Genomic DNA, 15922 nt, shown 5'->3' on the forward strand with positions numbered 1-15922 from the left:
AATACTAACTTATCTATGAGGAATCAAATGTGTCACGCTCCTACTCAAATGGATTTTGGTCACTCCCATCCTTCACAGTTTCACACCTGTTTGATGGACAGCAACAAACAAGATGATTTCAATAGAAAAAAGGCTTTTGACCTGAAAGTTTAAATTGATTTCTAAAACTTGAGTTCCTGGGCAGATTGGAAGGAGCTAGGGTCTTGCTAAAAGGTATATGTACCAAGTGCAACATATGTTTCATTAGCATCAGCAGAGAGAGCTCAAGCTGAAACAACTGTAGTGACATTACACCACCATATGAATGCAAACTTGGAGCAGAGATGAGAAATATGATTATCCCTAGGTATGGCTGCACAACTCTTTATCTGGAAATTATTTAGGTTTAATCGGTCAATGTTTCAACATTAAAAGGATACCTGAAATTTAAGAGTATTATTTGCTTTCTTTCCTATGAATATTTTAGGAGAATAATTTTGGCCCTCAAATAACGTAACTGAAACTAATATAGGATTGAGAACATCACATAGCATCTTCGCTTGTTGTCTTGTGTATTCCTCTAAAGTAAGTGTGACTTTAATAGGAAATGATCCCCGACATATCACTTTGTCTGTAACAAAAGAGGGAAGAGGAGTTTCTGACAGATATAAATCATGGCTTTCCGATACTTGATTGAAAATAGACAGTTTGAAATCCATAGCCACTTCCTTGTGAGTCATAAAAGGCGACCTCAGTACAACCTCCTTCCTAATCTGCCCAAACATCTTGATGGGTACAAGTTCCAGTTAATGAGCATCAAAATTATTCAAAAGAAGGGTATGAAAAACTGATAGCATATAAGTAGACAAGCCGTGCTGTATTAATGTTTTAAGTGTTGGAAAACACTATAAAAAAGCCGTTTAAAATACAAAGAAGGGGTACTTTTGGTATTTGTTTACTTACTGTATGGTTGGGTTTCCTACTGCCATCTCCTCATGTATTAGAAGCCCACTCATGTGCGTGCATTTGGGCACTAATTTGATTATTAACTGGTTGCTTGTGCATTGTATTTACTTTGCTGCGTGATAACTGTTTTCTTTCAATGCGCTAGAATACATGCACTCCTGCTGCTGAGAGTTGATTTGTAACACTTGCAACTCATAATCAGTGAAGTAACGAAACTTAAGGCCCACCTCTTAAGTCCCTGGAAGTGGCCCCCTGGACCCAGTCAGGGGCTGCCGCACATGCATAGTGTAGTGTGCTGAGCAGTGGAGGCTCCTCCTTAGGGCTAAGGAGCATCACCCCCCGCCAGCAGCAGAAGCTGCAAAACCTTTAACAAAATGATAACAAACCATGTTTATTATTGCTGTGCACTCCCCTCAGTGCGCATGTATGTTTGGTCGTATGTCTGGCGCTCCCAGACGGCAATCCTAACGCTGCTCAGAGCAGTGTCAGGATTGGCTGCAGGGCAGGCTGAGAGCCTGTGCCTGCAGCAACGACTAGGAAAAAGGAGCTGCGTGGCGGCAACGGAAGAAGTACGTTTTTTTTTTTTTACATTTCTTCTATTAAATGTTATCCCCTCCCACCACCACCACCCGCGCACCACATTCACCCCACCCCTTGTGAGCGAAGCGAGCCGTGACTGGTGCTAAAGGGGTTCCTGAGGCTTGGCCTCCCCCTCCGCCCTGCAGGGACCTTTGTTATGCCATTGCTCATAATACGCGATGACCAGGTTAGAAAGCACCATTCCATGCCACACTACCACTCAGGTGGAGACTGGTTGCTGTTAGACAAGTTGCATAATAAACTGTAGCATCTTGCCATGTTCTCCTTTAGATTTGCCTTTCTTTTGTCCTTGTCGCCAATGTAGAGAGACGTCATTGAACAGGCTGTTAATAATTGCTATTTAGTAACATATATGAACCCAATGAGTATAGAAACATGAAGCATATATGTTCTCAAATTACTGTTTTCTATCAACCTCAAAACATGTGAAGTGGGACACTGAGTCCTTCCAGATATTCTAGACTCCATATCTTTTTCCCTCAATAAAAGAGCTGCTTCACCATCTCAGGTATAAAAGGAACAGCACAGGTGCCAACTCTAAATTCAATAAAGCTCATCATTAAACACAAAGTACAGACACAGAAGTTTTCCTACAAATAGAGCTCAACAGGACAACAGTTTTGGAACCGGGGCAGTGACGAGAGTGGACAGTATAGGCTTTTGGCCCTTGGCCCCACGCCCCTGCCACAAAATGTATTTATAATATACAAAAAGGCTCTGGTAAAGTCAATAGATCCAGTTTTAGCAGGCTGGGACAGTTGCCACATTACTTTTATTTTTTATAGCATGTATATCCTACAAATAGAAAAACAATAAGAGAATATGCTGCTGCCTAAAGATGACAGCTAATTGTTTGCAATATAAAGCGTCACTTAAAAACAAAATATATAACCATCACATGGAGTTTTAACAGAACAATGTGGGTACTTCCTGGCAGGAAGATAAACAGGTACAGAACCCTTTTCAGTTCTAATATAAATCACTGGAAAATATGACTTTATTGATACAAAGAAATGGTACTCTTTGCTTTACATTACTGTAACCTGAAGACAGTTTAAAAATGCAAGAAAGACAAACAAAATAAAACAAGCATTTGCAAAGCCAATAGGTCTTGGGTGTAAATGGTAGAGCTATTGGCTTTATCAATGCTTTTTTTCCCAGTTACGTGCATGCACATGCATGGCCTGTAATCATGCTTTTTTTTTTTTAAGTAGACCCATTTCAAGATGGCAACCCATGTAGGTGCTATGACATGACGTGCACAGGCAGCAGGAATCATGAAGGCAATGTCTAATTTACCTTTCTAACATGGCGGATGCCCAAGTTAGAACGCTTAATTAAAAGGTGAGAGAAAATCAAAAAGAAGTGCACGCTATGCGCCGAAGGGAATCAAACTGCCTAACTGCACTTTGCAACTGTGGGGCTCTTGTAAAAAAAAAAAAAGATAAGTAGACACAGAAATAAACAAAAAATAAATAAACAAAAAATAATAGGGCCAGAGATAAGAAGAGTGGGATTGGAAAAGGGGTAGGAAGCATCAGGGGGTGTGAAGTAGTGAAAAGAGATGACGCAGATGGCAGGGTTAAAGACGGAAAAGAGTGGAGAGAAATAAAACGTATTCCCTCCAAAAAGTCCCTTAGGTATGCAGAGGATGATACATCTCATCCAATCAAACATTGTGAGAACAAAATGCACCTGCATAGGCTAAAAACAAGATTAGGGAGGAGAGTCACTGAATCCTAACCATACAACTGAGGTAGACAACAAAGCCACCAATCATGAGGAAGGGAGTGACTCAAAGCCCACTCTAAGTTTATGTTATGTATTGGAAATAATAGGTCTACCCATGGACAGCCACAACTGTCCATATCAGAGACTTAAAAAGGATTACAAAAAATCTTGGCACAGTAAAGTCATGGCCCACCAGACTTGGCACTGAAGTATAATTCTTTTTAGGTGGGAATAAACCTGTATTCAGGTAAAATTTTCTCTGTTGGAAATGATCATCTCTTGCGTGGCGTACTCCTAGATTTTTGCCTTGACTTTTTTTGCTGGCTGTAGACGTCTGAGCACTTTACCCCACTAACCAGAGGTAAAGCAACTGTGCTCCACCTTTCAACCTGATGATTAATTTGTGTCCCCAAACTGGCATATTTAACTCACCTATAAGTTTCTATCATATGGTACATAAAGGGTACAGCACACTTTGTGCTATCAACTGCAGTAATGGCCAAACATGACTGCAGGCCTACAAGGTGTAACACAGCTGTGCAGGTTTTAAATGGAAATTCGACCAGTCAAACTAATCCCTTTTTGAAATCCCTAAACCCTCCTTTTAACTATTAATAAGTCACCCCCGATTAAGCCTTACGTATTTAAGAACATGTAAAAGTTTCATGTTAAACATGTCCTCCGTAGTGAAAAGGCCAAAAACCCTTTTTCACTGGAGCCGGGTTGGCTGTGCCAAAAGGAAGCACTGGGATACAATATTGAATTTAATACTGTAATCTCTACTTATAAAACACTTAGGCCATCATTACAACCCTGGCGGTAAATCCCGCTTACCGCCGTGCTGACGGGCGCCAACATACTGTTGCCGCGGCGGAAATCCGCTACAGGTATTATGACCCACATCTCGTAATCCACCACAATACAGACACCCACACAAGTCCGCCACACCAAAGGTCAGTGATAAACTGGCAATAGCAAAACCTACACCGTCACGCCAACAGAAATACGCCCACACTATCACGACCCACGAATCAACGCGGCGGTCATTCAACTGCGGTAATCCATTGGCGGTACACACCGCCTCGCTCAAAATACACACACATTTACAAAACACAACCACATTGGGCAATTCAAAATACACACACCTGATGCACATACACACACCACACCCACACACTCACACCATTAGAAAACACACACGCACACTACCCACAACCCCTTACGACGACAGTTTTGGAAGAAGCAGAGAGAGAGAGAATAGCAAAGACAACACCAGCATCCGGAGGCACACAACACCATCACTCATACAACATCCACGCACCTCAAAGAACACACCCAAACACATCACATCACACATCGCAACAAACATCACCTCACACATCACCCACACCACATTATGGCACCTCAAAGGCACCCCAGGTTTTCTGAGGAGCTGCTCAGGGTCATGGTGGAGGAAATCATCCGGGTAGAGCCACAGCTATTCGGATCACAGGTGCAGCAGACATCCATTGCAAGGAAGATAGAGCTATGGCCGAGAATTGTCGACAGGGTCAACTCAGTGGGACAGCATCCAAGAACACGGGATGACATCAGAGGTGGAATGACCTAAGGGGGAAGGTGCGTTCCGTGGTATCCAGACACCAGGTAGCCGTACAGAGGACTGGCGGTGGACCCCCACCTCCTCCCCCACAACTAACAATATGGGAGGAGCGAGTCTTGGTGATCATGCATCCTGAGGGCCTCGCAGGAGTAGCAGGAGGACTGGACTCTGGTAAGTCAAATCTTTACTACTATATCCCCCTCCCTACCTGAATGCCATCACATACCCCACCCTTACCCTTACTCCCCACTATCACAACCCAAACATCCCAATACCAAGCCCTGCATGTAACACCAATGCATGGACATCCATTACAGACCTGCATGGACACCCATCACCAAAGCATGTCCAGTACAGAGACTCACCCAGGCCACAAAATCACCACTCACACAAGGGCCAAGGCAATAATGCAAGCACTGGAGTAGAGGGAAACTCACCCAATGCACAAGATGGGACACACAGATACAATAACTATGCATTTACACCTCAACAGGACCCCTACCCAACGTCACCGGACAGGAGGTGCCAGCCATATCCAGTTCCCCCACAGAAGAGGCCACAGTGATGACAGCAGCTCTGCACGTCTGGATCAAGATGACCAGCCCAGCCCATAAGGGACCTCTGGACAGTCGGTTCCCCTGCCACAGTCCCAAACCACCACTGAACCTCCCCCCTCAGGAATCACCACCACAGAACCCACCCAGCGGGCCCATGCCAATGTCCTCAGGACACGTCAATCAGCAGTGTGTCCACCACTACAGGGACCCCAGGCAAACCCACTAACCCAGGACGATCAGGGACCTGGGGTCAGTGGTAGTGGGCACACGGTTCAGGGGACAGAGGCACAGGACAACAGGGAAGCTGGGAGGACTACTGTGCGACAGGTGGAGGGCAGGCCCAGGGAACCCACTCTCCACGAGGCACTCTCCAGCATTATGGGAGCATACCACCATTCCCAGGAGACCATGGGCACGGTACTGGCAAAGTTTCAGGAGACCCAGCGGCTGCAGGAGGAACAGTACTTGGGGATCAGGGAGGACTTGAAGTCCATTAACACCACCCTGGTCACCATTGCAGGGGTGCTGGCAGACATGGCCAACACCATGAGGGAGACAGTGGCACACCAAAGGGCCCCTGACACTAGCCCGAACGATGAACAGCCCTCCATGTCTGCTGGCGCTAGTGAACAGGAGGTCCCGCCACAGGACCAACAGGCCACCAGCACCCCAGCCCCTGCATAAGGAGAACCACCCCGCAAACAGTCCCTGCGATCCAGGCACAAGACAGAGAACATTGCCAAGACCCCCACCAAGATATAAGACTCTCCTGATTGTCACGCTTCTGTCCCACTAGGACACCCTGACCACCTTGAACTGCCATTGCTCCACTTCCTATGCCCCCTTGGACAATGCACCTGTGATACAAAGAGACTGGACTCTACCATGGATATTCCTCCACCATCACCCCAGCCCATTGCACAACCCTCCCCACTGATTAGCACTTATATAAACACCCTTGAATCACAAAACAATGTGGAGTCAGTCTCTACTTTCACAAATGTGTTATTACAACCTCTCTTACAAATATCAATGGCAATGTTCATTTGCACATACCAAAGTATGACAGTTTTTGGGCAGCAGTGAACATAGCAGAAGGCAGAATGTGGTACCCAGATCTATGAAAAGGAAAGCCAAAGTGAACTGTCAGGTCCGTACACAGAGGTAACAAGGCAGACTCATGTAATGTCCTACAGTAGTCTGATATGAGAGGAGCAGTGCCAGTCTCTTACCTGCGTCTCACTGGAAGTATTGCATGATGATGTTGTTTCGGTTGTCAATATCTTCTTCTTCTGCCTCCTCTTCTTCACTGTCCACAGGCTCTACAGCTGCCACAAGACCAACATCAGGCCCATCCTCCTGCAGAAAAGGTATATGGCGTCGCAAAGCCAGGTTGTGCAACATGTAGCATGCCACGATTATCTGGCACACCTTCTTCGGTGAGTAGTATAGGGAGCCACCTGTCAGATGGAGGCACAGGAACCTGGCCTTCAGGAGGCCGAAAGTCCGCTCTATAATCCTCCTAGTTCGCCCATGTGCCTCATTGTAGCGTTCCTCTGCCCTTGCCCTGGGATTCCTCACTGGGGTCAGTTGCCATGACAGGTTGGGGTAACCAGAGTCACCTGCAAATATGAAGGGGTCAGGCTCCAACTGGGCACACAGTTCATGGATTGTGGCACGATCAAGTCTGTAGGTGATAATGATGTGCCTGTCTTCCATTGTCGACAGGTCCACCAGGGGTCTGTACACCGGAGGATGACGCCATCTCATCATCTGCCCCAGCGGATGTGCCCTATGGAGGAGAATGGTGAGCAGAGGGTCATTTACCACATAGGTTGCGAAGGGTATTTTGCACTATTGTGATTTCATCGGTGTGTTGCGCTATCTGTATTCCTGCCCAAAAGTGTTGTGACGCAGTTAGGTGCCCTGCCATGTGTCCCCCTGAAATGGCGGCTGCCTGACCTGTAAGGAGGGACAAGGGGAAATGAGGTAGCTGCGCTGGCGTTGTGCAGCGTCGCGGTAGGCGGACAAAGACCGCTGCACAATTCATCATTGCTTATCATTGGGCCTTATGGGTTCCAGGAGTCAATGACGATGTACGCCGGCGGTGACGGTATGCACCGCCGCATACGTGACCACCATTTTCTATCTGTGCAATCACTTGATACCTGACCTTCAACAGGATGGGACCTACACTGCAAGTGCTGCTGTGACCTGAGTCTGGAAGCGACAATGGCTACAGTGTCTGGGGAAACGGCCCCTGCCTTCACCGCAGAGGAGTTGGACAACCTGGTGGATGGGGTCCTCCACCAGTACACTCTCCTCTACGGTCCTCCAGACAAACAGGTGAGTACACTGTGAACATGGTGGATGGGACACTAATGTATGGAGTGGGCTGGATGGAAGATACATGGGGGGGGCTGTGGCCTGCATGTGAGGATGGTCAGTGTATGTGTTTCAGGGCATGTTTGGGAAGTTGTGGCCAATGAGTAAGAAGAACCGGACAGGGGAGTAAAATCCATTCTTACTTTACCTTTCCGGTAGGTCAGCGCCCACCAGAAGAAGGTTATTTGGTGTGCCATCGCCATGGAAGTGCGGACCCTGGGGGTCTATCATAGACGGAGCACCCACTGCCGCAAGAGATGGGAGGACCTGCGCCGCTTGAGAAAGAATACGGCGGAGCCCCAGTTGGGGATGGCCTCCCAATGTGGAAGGGGTGCCCGTCGCACCATGACCCCTCTGATGTTCCGGATCCTGGAGTTGGATGGGCGCCTGAGGGCATCACAGCAGCCACAAGGGGGTGTGTACAGTCTCATTCAGCTGACTCTGCGCCCTCTACGAGGTGTCTGGGTGTGGGATGTGGGCTGTGGGCTCCCCTAGGCCAGGCCGAACTTGCTAGGGTAGATCCCTTGTTAGGCAGGCTCTGTGGCACTCCAACCCCAATAGTGGTAGTGGCCATCTACAACTAGTCAGGCTCCTGTGGGTTCCACGGATGGAGCAAATGGGCTTAGGCATAGTCCCCCATGGGCAGGTGTTTTTCCCACTAACTGCTAGTGTATAGGCTAGTGCATAAGGCTGCTCCCTGTGTGTTGTGTCCGCCAACGGTAGTGGTGTTGCAGGCATTGACCATGTGTCTCCTCTGTCTTCCCCCCTTTTTGTTTTGTCACCCTGTCCTTGTGTGCATTAGCATCATCTGGCGGAGGAGCAGTGGCACCAGCGCAGGAGGGAGCTGCAACCCACATGGCCCAGAAGGGTGAATGTACAGAGTCTGAAGGCACCAGTGGGACGGAGGGCGAAGGCAGCTCCACGCCGGGGACAGGAGGGGATACCAGCAACAGCGACTCCTCCTCTGATGGGAGCTCCCTTGCGGTGGCGGGCACATCTGTGCCCACCGCAACAACAGGTACAAACGCCATCCCCCCCTACCAGCACCACCCTCCCAGCAGCCCCTCAGAGTGTTTCCCGTGCCCGCTCACCCAGGAGGGTGGGTAACTCCTTCGCCCCAGGCACCTCAGGCCCTGCCCGAGTTAGCCCTGCTGCCCTCAGTGAGGAGGCTATTGACCTCCTGAGATCCCTCACTGTTGGGCAGTCAATCTTTTTGAATGCCATCCAGGGTGTTGAGAGGCATTTGCAGCAAACAAATGCATACCTGGAGGGCATTCATTCTGGCGTAGCGGCCCAACAGAGAGCATTTCAGGCTCTAGCCTCAGCACTGATGGCAGCCATTGTCCCTGTGTCCAGCCTCCCCTCTCCAACCTCCACTACCCCGACCCAATCCCCTCTACCTCAGCCTATCCCAAACACACCATCAGACCAGCATGCACACACATCAACACACAAGAGTGGACATGGCAAACATAAGCACCACACATCCCACAGGCACTCATACAAACAAGCACCATCCCCATGCAGACACACCAACATCCACTGCCTCCACTGTGTCCCCCTCCTTCACATCCTCCACCCGTCTCGTCTCCACTCACACCTGCATGCACGACATCCTCAGCCACTACCTCCATCACCAGCACACCCATCACCACACACCGCTCACATGCAATCACCACCCCCACAACCATGCACACGTCCTCTGTGTCCTCTCCCAGTGTGTCTGTGAGCCCTCCTCCCAAAGTACACAAACGCCGGCACACACCCACTCAACAGCCATCCACCTCACAACAGCCTCCAGCCCATGCACCCTCACCCACACTCAGCAGACGTACACCTCCTACAACCACTACCTCTTCTTCCACTCCCAAATCCCCTCCATCGTCCCGTCCCAGTGTGTCTAAAAAACGTTTCCTAGCTGCCATTGACCTCTTCCCTACACCTCCCCCTCCCGTCCTTCCCCTAGGGGCCAGGATGTCTAGATCCCAGCCAAGCACCTCAGCCAGCAAATCCTCGTCCAGTGTGGTCCCTGCAAGTCCAGGAACATCAAAGGCGGCACCCATCAGGGCTGCCAGTGTGCCACCTAGTGAAGCCAAGGACCACCCTATTCTGCCACCTGCCAAGGTAAAGAAGGGGTCAGCTTGCTGAAGAGGAAAGCCGCACCAACCACCCAGCAAGGCCTTTTCCAGGACCAAAGAGGTTAGTGCCAAGGTCCCAGCAGTGACTTCCAAGGTGGGGAAGGGACACAAGGGCAAAGGGAAGTCAGCTCAGGGCACGGAGCCTCCGGGTAAGGGACTAGTGTCACCCCTTTTGCAAGACAGACCAGCAACCTGTATGGCGGTGGCCACCGCCGCAACGGCCGCAACCTGCACCGCCATCTGCACTGCCACCTGCACGTCTGCTGCCTCTACTACAGTCACCAGCATCATCCCCAGTGGGCACCCTTCCGAGGCTGCAGGAGACGGCCTGGTGTCTCCCTCCACAAGTGCAGACACCTGCATCACTGGCAGCATCTCTGCCACAGACACCGCCCCATGCCCCGCGACGTGCCCAGCCAGTGCCACTACAGCGGACATGTAAGGAAATGCCTCCTTGGCATGGTTACCCCCTAACTTTTTGCCTTTACTGATGCCAAGTTATGATTTGAAAGTGTGCTGAGGCCTGCTAACCAGGCCCCAGCACCAGTGTTCTTTCCCTAAAACTGTACCTTTGTCTCCACAATTGGCACACCCTGGCATCCAGGTAAGTCCCTTGTAACTGGTACACCTGGTACCAAGGGCCCTGATGCCAGGGAAGGTCTCTAAGGGCTGCAGCATGTCTTATGCCAGCCTGGGGACCCCTCACTCAGCACAGACACACTGCTTGCCAGCTTGTGTGTGCTGGTGGGGAGAAAATGACTAAGTCAACATGGCACTCCCCTCAGGGTGCCATTCCAACCTCACACTGCCTATGGCATAGATAAGTCACCCCTCTAGAAGGCCTTACAGCCCTAAAGCAGGGTGCACTATACCACAGGTGAGGGCATAGGTGCATGAGCCCTATGCCCCTACAGTGTCTTAGCAAAATCTTAGACAATGTAAGTGCAGGGTAGCCATAAGAGTATATGGTTTGGGAGTCTGTCATACACGAACTTCACAGCACCATAATGGCTACACTGAAAACTGGGAAGTTTGGTATCAAACTTCTCAGCACAATAAATGCACACTGATGCCAGTGTACATTTTATTGTGAAATACACCCAGAGGGCATCTTAGAGATGCCCCCTGAAAACATACCCGACTTCCAGTGTGGGCTGACTAGTTTTGCCAGCCTGCCACACACCAGACATGTTGCTGGCCTCATGGGGAGAGTGTCTTTGTCACTCTGTGGCTAGTAACAAAGCCTGTACTGGGTGGAGGTGCTTCTCACCTCCCCCTGCAGGAACTGTAACACCTGGCGGTGAGCCTCAAAGGCTCACCCCCTTTGTTACAGCGCCACTGGGCATCCCAGCTAGTGGAGATGCCCGCCCCCTCCGGCCACGGCCCCACTTTTGGCGGCAAGGCCGGAGGAGATAATGAGAAAAACAAGGAGGAGTCACTGGCCAGTCAGGACAACCCCTAAGGTGTCCTGAGCTGAGGTGACTGACTTTTAGAAATCCTCCATCTTGCAGATGGAGGATTCCCCCAATAGGATTAGGGATGTGCCCCCCTCCCCTCAGGGAGGAGGCACAAAGAGGGTTTAGCCACCCTCAGGGCTAGTAGCCATTGGCTACTAACCTCCCAGACCTAAACACACCTCTAAATTGAGTATTTAGGGCCCCCCAGAACCAAGCAAGATAGATTCCTGCCACCTGAAGATGAAGAAGGACTGCTGACCTGAAGCCCTGCAGAGAAGACGGAGACACCAACTGCTTTGGCCCCAGCCCTACCGGCCTGTCTCCCCACTTCAAGAAAAACTGCAACAGCAACGCATCCCCCAGGGTCCAGCGACCTCTGAAGCCTCAGAGGACTACCCTGCATCTAAAAGGACCAAGAACTCCCGAGGACAGCGGCCCTGTTCCACAAAGACTGCAACTTTGCAACAAAGAAGCAACTTTTAAAGACCACACATTTCCCGCCGGAAGCGTGAGACTTTCCACTCTGCACCCGACACCCCCCGGCTCGACCTGCGGAGAACCAACACTACAGGGAGGACTCCCCCGCGACTGCGACCCTGTGAGTAGCCAGAGTTGACCCCCCTGAGCCACCCCCCCCCCCCCCCACAGCGACGCCTGCAGAGGGAATCCAGAGGCTCCCCCTGACCTCGACTGCCTGCTTCAAAGAACCCGATGCCTGGGAAACACACTGCACCCGCAGCCCCCAGGACCTGAAGGATCCGACCTCCAGTGCAGGAGCGACCCCCAGGTGGCCCTCTCCCTAGCCCAGGTGGTGGCTACCCCGAGGAGCCCCCCCCCCCTTTGCCAGCCTACATCGCTGAAGAGACCCCTGGGTCTCCCATTGAAACCTATTGAAAGCGAGACGCCTGTTTGCACTCTGCACCCGGCCGCCCCTGTGCCGCTGAGGGTGTACTTTTTGTGCTGACTTGTGTCCCCCCCACCCGGGTGCCCTACAAAACCCCCCTGGTCTGCCCTCCGAAGTCGTGGGTACTTACCTGCTGGCAGACTGGAACCGGGGTACCCCCTTCTCCATTGAAGCCTATGCGTTTTGGGCACCACTTTGACCTCTGCACCTGACTGGCCCTGAGCTGCTGGTGTGGTAACTTTGTGGTTGCCCTGAACCCCCAACGGTGGGCTACCTTGGACCCAACTTTGAACCCTGTAAGTGTTTTACTTACCTGTGAAACTAACAAATACTTACCTCCCCCAGGAACTGTTGAATTTTGCACTGTGTCCTATTTTAAAATAGCTTATTGCCATATTTGCCAAAACTGTACATGCTATTGTGATGATTCGAAGTTCCTAAGATACCAGAGTGAAATACCTTTCATTTAAAGTATTGTGTGTAAATCTTGAACCTGTGGTTCTTAAAATAAACTAAGAAAATATATTTTTCTATATAAAAACCTATTGGCCTGGAGTAAGTCTTTGAGTGTGTGTCCCTCATTTATTGCCTGTGTGTGTACAAAAATGCTTAACACTACCCTCTGATAAGCCTACTGATCGACCACACTACCACAAAATAGAGCATTACAATTCTCTCTTTTTGCCACTATCTTACCTCTAAGGGGAACCCTTGGACTCTGTGCATGCTATTTCTTACTTTGAAATAGTACATATAGAGCCAACTTCCTACATTGGTGGATCAGCGGTGGGGTACAAGACTTTGCATTTGCTGGACTACTCAGCCAATACCTGATCACACAACTAAATTCCCAAAATTGTCATTAGAAACGGATTTTTGCAATTTTAGCTATTTTTCTAAATTTTTAAAAGTCCCATGCTATTTCTTACTATGAAATAGTACATATAGAGCCAACTTCCTACAGGACATCTGCAGCATCCCCAGTGTGCAGGCTTCTGAGGCTGCAGGAGACGTCCTGGACCCTGCACACACTACATGAGGCATCTCCACCAGCCCTGGCACTACCAGCAGTTTGCAGCCTTAGTCGTCGCAAAGAGGAGTGTGGCTCTGCCTTCATGGAGTATCATGCTACCTGTTACTGGTAAATCTCGTGGCTCAGACTCCTATGTGAGGGAATGGGAACTGCCACACTGCTGGTGCAGCATCACTGGGCACCATTCCCCCTCCAGAACCAGTGGAGAACAGCATCCACTCCCCCAGTGCTTGGCAGGATGAAGCACTCTGGGCACCATGCCCCCTCCAGAACCAGTGGAAGAAGGCATCTACTCACCCTATCCTTGTCAGGATGAAGCACTCTGGGCACAAAGCCCCCTCAAGAACCAGTGGAACATGTCACCGACTTGAGAGACTGTCGCTTTGTACTCCCCAGGACCAGGCAGTGGGCAAACCACCCACTTGAGAGACTGTGGCTTTGTACTCCACAGGACCAGGCAGTGGGCAAACCACCCACTTGAGAGACTGTGGCTTTGCATTCCCCAGGACCAGGCAGTGGGCAAACCACCCACTTGAGAGACTGTGACTTAGTACTCCCTAGGACTAGGCAGTGAGCAAACCACCCACTTGAGAGACTGTGACTTTGCACTCTCCAGGACCAGGCAGTGGGCAAACCACCCACTTGAGAGAATGTGGCTTTGCACTCCCCAGGAGCAAACAGTGGGCATGGAGCCCCCTCAAGCAGTAGTGGCATCATCCCATCATCCGGCTAAGGTGTCCCCCCCCCCCTCCCCTTCCCCCTGAGGTGCCTGTGTTTTTTTCGATCTGATGCCCGTGCAGTGTTCTCTCCGTTTTGAGGCAGTGTCATGTGTGGGCTTCGCCCATGCTTTTTGGGACCACTGGTCCACGGACATTAAATGGGACTGTATACGGACTTTAGTACTTGCTGTGAATATTTGTATATACTTATGTTTTAAAGATATCTTGACCTATCTGAATTTTCGATTATTACACTCGTTAAACTCATTTTATTTGGTCCTTGCGTTCTTCCAGGGGGTGATGGGGTGTATCTGTTATGTAACTGGATGTGTTTGTGTGTATGTTGTTGTGGGTGGGGGGTGGGGGTGTTGCGTGTGTGCGTCACTCTCTTTTTCCTCCCCCCCTCCCCTGTGTGCTAGGTGCAGTACTCACCGTAGTCGTCGCCGGCGCCTTTGATGTTCCTGGTAGATGAGGAGGTAAACCAACATGGGCAGGACCTGTAAGTCAGGCTCCATGGCGTCCTGGTTCCTCGTTGGGTGTCGTGAGGTGAGTGGTTTCCGTTCCAAAGACTGTTTCAACCATGCTTTTGATGGCGTTGGTACCGCCCTGGAAAAGCTGGCGGATTGGTTCCTTGTAATAGTGTGGGCGGTACATTGACTTCCGCCTGTCTGTTGGCGGTTCCCATCGCAGTGTTTGTTGCTGCTGCCGTGGTGGTTGGACTGTTAAAGTGACTGGCTGCGTTGGCGGTTTCCACCATGGTCGTGATCCAATTTTTTTTCCGCCAGCCTGTTGGCAGTATTACCGCCACTTCATCACCAACTGCCAGGGTTGTAATGAGGGCCTTAGAGTTCATTCTTGGACTTTTTAAAAATATTTACTACAAACTGAATACATTGAGAAAGTCAGATTTGAAATACAGATTTTAGAACAGCTACTTCTAAAAAAAAAAAAAAATCCATTACCGGTCTTTAACCTGAAATAGTCCAATTGCATGAGCTTCCAACTGTCAAACACGAGCTGAATAGCTCACTTAATAGGGAGGTGTTCTCTTTCTCTGGAAAGCTGACCGTTTGGCTGTGCCCAGGAACTTAATTAACTTTAAAAGAACTTCCCGGTCACAGGAACATGTAGCTAACACTCAGGACTGCCTGCTCCTTTGTCCCCATAGCCATCCAGGCACCAGGTCCAGCGGGTGAGGAGCTACCCAGAGAACACAGTGATCGCAGAGGAGGGGGGTGCTCATTTCCCTGGCCACACCTTTAGGTTGGGCACAGCAGCTCTGCACCGGGAAAGTAAAGTTCTGCCATTCGTGTTTTGGGCACAGAGGGATAGTGTAACATTGTTTGCAGTAAACACGCAGGAAGTGCTGCAAAAGTGGGTATGGCCATGCCTGGGAATTCTTCTCCCATTGGTTCGGGAGTGACCAGGAGTTTCCCCCCACTCAAAGATTGGCACTTGGCATAAATGTGGAAACCCACAGTACCCTCCGAATATCACTTCTGGACATGTGGAAGAACAGAAGACAACTGGACCTGCTAAGTGTGACCTCCTGCTTGGGCTACAGGGACACAACAAGCTACAAGGGGCCTTTTTTCTGCCTTTCCAGCTGACCAGTGCCAAGTGGATCTTATCTGGAATCTGCTGCTGGCCTGTGGTGGAGTGAGTCTTGACCTCTCAGGTGCTGTCCTCAAAGTCCTGAACCCTTGGTTGGTGTCAAAGCGTACTCCTAATTAATCTTAAAGAACAAGTTACTTACCTTCGGTAACGCATTATCTGGTAGAGACTCTAGCTGCAGATTAGTTACCTTTGAATTCCCTGGCGTCAGCTTAGAATACAGAATCTTTTGCTGAGCA

The 15922-nt window shown here is 49.9% G+C and overlaps 1 protein-coding gene across 4 annotated transcripts in view; it reads right to left on the reverse strand.

Moving 5' to 3' along the window:
- The window catches only part of PRMT7 (protein arginine methyltransferase 7), a 424549-nt gene that overhangs the window by 37178 nt on the left and 371449 nt on the right, over window positions 1–15922 (reverse strand). The gene's annotated exons all lie outside the window — the stretch shown is intronic.

This window comes from Pleurodeles waltl, chromosome 12, assembly GCF_031143425.1.
Source record: "Pleurodeles waltl isolate 20211129_DDA chromosome 12, aPleWal1.hap1.20221129, whole genome shotgun sequence".
Classification (NCBI taxonomy): Eukaryota; Metazoa; Chordata; class Amphibia; order Caudata; family Salamandridae; genus Pleurodeles; species Pleurodeles waltl.